Source organism: Syzygium oleosum, unplaced genomic scaffold, assembly GCF_021117445.2.
Source record: "Syzygium oleosum isolate NSW1041296 unplaced genomic scaffold, Sole_v2.1 Sole_v2.14, whole genome shotgun sequence".
Taxonomy (NCBI): domain Eukaryota; kingdom Viridiplantae; phylum Streptophyta; class Magnoliopsida; order Myrtales; family Myrtaceae; genus Syzygium; species Syzygium oleosum.
The window spans coordinates 666,778-671,420 of record NW_026607498.1 but is presented as its reverse complement, the minus strand read 5'-3'; the positions used below and the strand labels follow the sequence as shown (position 1 = coordinate 671,420).

Genomic DNA, 4,643 nt, shown 5'->3' with positions numbered 1-4,643 from the left:
GGCTAAGGCGTGTTACGCGGGCTGTAGAAGTGTTGTTGAGCTTGAGGCGTTTTGACACGAGCCGTGGAATGAAAGTTGGACTTGAGGCATGTTTACGCGGGCAGTGAATAATCTGGACACGCGTGCTTGAGTGCATTGATAAATGCGAGGTGTTGAGCTTGAGATTGAAAAAGTCTGGATTATCATAAGTGCATGAGCATGTATTGACTGTGTCTTAGGATTGATTGTATGCTTGTGATGATTGACATATTGTTATGATTGGACTAACGTGCAGAGTTTGTGCGTGAGCCGAGGCAAGGTAAGTATGTCGTGGTTGTTATAGCTTGTTGATTGAATGATTTTAGTGCTTGAATTAGTTTGAAGGTACGTGTTAGCCTAAGTGGGGTTTAGAATGTTCGCTTATTGAGAAGTATTCTCATAATTGTTTAGCCAAACCATTTCAGACCCCCGACCTGGACCATAAACACTCTCCCGCAACGTTTTGGGATACCGATGCACTCTGAGCACTCGGTAGTCGAGCACCCGGTAGGTGAGAACCAGGCTTGGATTAAGCATATTACGGTGGTTTGGGTAGATGTAGGTGAACCCCAGTTGCAACCCAATAAGTTCGCAGCATGGTGTTTCCGAGATGGTTTTGATGAGTTTGGACCCGCTCGGAGTTTTGATGTCCCGCATGATGGAGTCAGTGATTGGGATCCATCGGCCGTTCCTCCTCCTGATGGTGAACTGACTAGTGCTGAGACGGGCCCTGTGAAGTCAGGCCCTGCACCTGCACCTGCACCCATGGACCCCGAGCCTATGGAGGTCAAGCCCAACCTAGAGCCCGAGGAGTCACACCAGGGGGCAGTCCCTATGGAGCCGGAGGTTAAGCATGGGCTGACTGAAGAGTTTCACTACAAAAAAACATGTTTTTTGCGACGAATTTTGCGACGAAAAAATTGCAAAAATCCGTCGCAAATCGATTTTGCGACGAATTTAGCGACGGAAAAAATTCTATCGCTACTAGGTCGTCGCAAATTTTTGCGACGGAAAAAAAATTCGTAACAAAGTTCGTCGCAAAATTTGTCGCAAAATTCGTCGCAAAATTCGTTGCAAATTTCGTCGCAAAAATTTTTCGTCACAAAAATTGCGACGGATTTATTTTTCCGTCGCAAAATTTGTCGCTAATTTGGCGCGAATTTTTTTTTTTTTGTAATTTGCGACGAACTTACTCGTGGCAAAATTCGTCGCAAATTTGTCACGAAAAATTTTGATTTTTGCCATGAACATTATTCATGAACAAATTTAGCAATGATTTTTTATTAATTCTTTAGCGACAAACTCTGCGACGAATATCGTTTAGGGACGAAATTAGCGACGAAATTTTATTTTTGTAACGAACTTTTATAATTTGTGATCGTACGATAAAATCATTTATTTTATTTTTCGATTTTAAACTTAATTAAAAGCAAAATTAATTTCTGAAATTTATATTTAACATTGATTAAGCACTTAATAACATCAAAATATTATAATAATATGAAAATGAAATACATTCATCTACATTTTCCACAAGAATGACATAAATATTTTTCTTTATAGTACACATAATGAGAGAATAAATAATCTTGCATAATAACTAATCTTGCACAATAAACAATGACGACAGAAATGAATCAAAAAAGAATATCCGGCTTTTAGCGACAATCTCCATCATATAAATACTGAACAAAACTAAAGACACGGTCCATGTGAGAAGCTCACTTTCTTTGCTCTGTGAAGTTCACGTACTAATCAAGTGCTTTCTTGTTTACATGACTAAACTGTCGGAGCTGCTCGTTGCATCTGTGAAGCATCTTCTGCAACTCTTTGATGCTCCTCCGTCTATACCAATAATCTCAAACATATAAAACTCTTTGACGCGGTCCCTGGCCTCGGTGACGACCACGTCGGGGGCCCTGTCGTGGTGCTTCCGGTGATTTCTTTCAACTTGTAGGCAGAACAAGACTTCCTAGAAGATTACAAAAGCACTATTCTATGAAGAAGAAGACAAGGAAAAAGCCACAATAAGCGGAGTCCAAGTGCAAAGGCATTATGAAAGCTTATGTAACTCTCTTGACAAGGAGGATATAAAAAGGTCACGTGTGTATGAGAGCGTGCCCACAACCAAACATGCATGCTTGTGCGCCTTTGTGTGGGTGCATGTGCATTTCTGCCAAATATTCATCCCCATTCTATATGTGTACGAAAAAAGATAGATAGCCAAGTAACTGCCTTTTTAGATGGACATGTTTGTGAGTGCATGTATTTGTAATTGTATATGTAATGACTTTTCTGTATGTACATGTTATCCATGGATTGAACCTTTTCCTAATCTAGCAACAAACAATTGTTTCTATTGCAGCACTTTTTAGAAGGATGTTGATGATGCACTATTTGTGACTTACCAATCCTCAGCAAAATGCCATCTCCTTTCCATGAATGGACTAAGAACAACCTACTCTTACATGGACTAGAGCTTTCACATGTCAATAACATATTTCACATACGCAAATTGAAAAGACATCAAAAATAAGTTCACATCAGCTAAGCACCTATTACAATTGTATCTACATCAGAGTTCGGTAGATTGTCAATGGGATGATCAAATCGGCATTTTCATGACCGCAGAAGTTCAGCAGACATTGAAGGAGCCCCATATGATAGTCGCCAAAGAAATGTTTACTTCTCGAATCTGGACATCTAAGGAACTTACGCTGTCCATCTAATTACTATTAATTGAAGAGCCATTGAATGGAAGGGGAATGACTGGACCATCTCAATTAGACATGAGGGCTTGCAATAGAATCAAGCTCAAGAGGCCAACCAGACTTCTAAGGCCAAGGAAGATGAGCAAGGTCGACCTACCAAGGCATCTGAAGTTCTAAGATCCACCCAATTGACCAAGATTACTCCATCAACAGCCACCCCCAAAAAGACTTCCCTTCTTTTGTAATTTAAATGAAGGTGGTAAAGATTATCATGTTGGATTCAAAGTTTCTGCCCTCATTCCCCGCAGATCGATCACTACACATCCACATTGAACCTATATTACACAATCCAACCATAATTTCTAAAGAAAGAAAATCCAAAGCATTGGAGAACATGGAGAGAATGCGGACAAATAGGTAAAACGGTGGCGACCCATTCCGCCAAATGAAACATTGCATTTAAGGGGAAAAAACACAAAACGTCATCAACAAATAGGGAGACGGGAAAAAAACCAAGAAGAGCAGATCTAACCATTTGTTCAAATTCTCAGATTTCTCTGCAGTCACTTGGACCTCCAAACACCACCTTGCTGATCCCATCCGAAGGCTAACAACATCATCCCCCAGAACAACCCGTTAAAAAAGGAAAGCCCAGGAAGATAAAAAAAAAGGCAGAAGGTGATAGCGAACGCCGCACCTGGTGAGAGTGAGCATTGGAGCGAGAGGAAGCCGAACCGGGCGCGACCGAATCGTGGGGAGGCGGAGTCTCCGACCACGTGAGCAGATCTGAAGTCGAAGTGTGAGGCTTCCTCACTGGCGTGCTCCTCTCCATTTTCTTCCTTTTCCCCAGAAAAAAAAAAGGAAGAACACCCAAGAAAGAACTCACGCCGATTCGAGCCTCGCCCCGCTCTCGCTCTCCGCGAACGCGGTCCCGAAGAACGGGCTCCGCGCGGCGATGCAGAGCCCGCCGATCCTGCCCCCGACCACCACGCAATCAACCAGTCCCCCGCCGGCGGCCCTCGGCAACGAAGCACCGGATCCCACCCTCGTCCATGGCCACCGCTCGCCCTCGCCCTCGCCCTCGCCCTCGCCCAGATCTGGGCGACGGCGAGGTCGAGCAGCCATGGGCGAGGTCGAGCGGCGGCCATGGGCGAGGCCGCTCGACCTCGCCCAGATCTGGGGCGAGGCGAGGGAGGGCTGGTGGGCGCAGAACGGGCGTATGGCGACGGAGGAGGAGGCAACGGCGGCGGCGGTGAGGGTGGCCATCATGGCTGGCGGAGGGGAGGAGGGAGCGACGGAGAGGTGTTTGGCGAAGCGGGGGGGTTTCTGAGGAATAGCAGAGAGAGAGAGAGAAAACTGCGGTGAGGGCGGGCAGATTTGAGAGATTGGCGGGGAGCTTGCGACCGATTTTTTTTTTCCGTAGCAAATTGAGACGGATTTTTTTTGTCACAAATTTGCAATTTTTTTTTGCGCAAATTTGCGACTGATTTTTTCTTTCCATCCCAAATTTGCGACGGATTTTTTTTTTCCGTCGCAAATTTGCGATTTTTTTTTTGCGCAAATTTGCGACGAATTTTTTTTCCGTCGCAAATTTGTGACGAATTTTTTTTTCGTCGCAAAATTTGCGACGATTTTTTGTCCGTCACAAATTTTGCGATGGATTTTTTGTCCGTCGCAAATTTTGCGACGGATTTTTTTTCCGTCGCAAATTTGCGATGGAGTTTTTTTCCCGTCGCAAATTTGCGACGAATTTTTATTTCGTGGCAAATTTCGTCGCAAATTAGCGACGAAAATTATTCATCGCTAATTTGTGACGGAAAAAAAATCCGTCGCAAATTTCGTCGCAAATTAGCAACGAAAAATTCTCCGTCACAAATTTTCGTGGCAAAATCCATATTTTTTTGTAGTGTTTGA

The 4,643-nt window shown here is 43.9% G+C and overlaps 1 long non-coding RNA gene across 2 annotated transcripts; it reads right to left on the bottom strand.

The window, feature by feature from the left end:
- Positions 1-1,557: 1,557 nt before the first annotated feature.
- On the bottom strand, positions 1,558-4,105 carry LOC130139955 (uncharacterized). Of its 2 annotated transcripts, none has more exons than XR_008817975.1 (4): positions 3,895-4,105; positions 3,427-3,797; positions 3,262-3,336; positions 1,558-2,014 (listed from the first exon to the last, which is right to left on the bottom strand). It is a non-coding gene; the product is annotated as an uncharacterized LOC130139955 (long non-coding RNA). The 2 variants fall into 2 exon arrangements; XR_008817974.1 differs by having other exon boundaries at positions 3,427-3,774.
- Positions 4,106-4,643: the final 538 nt, after the last annotated feature.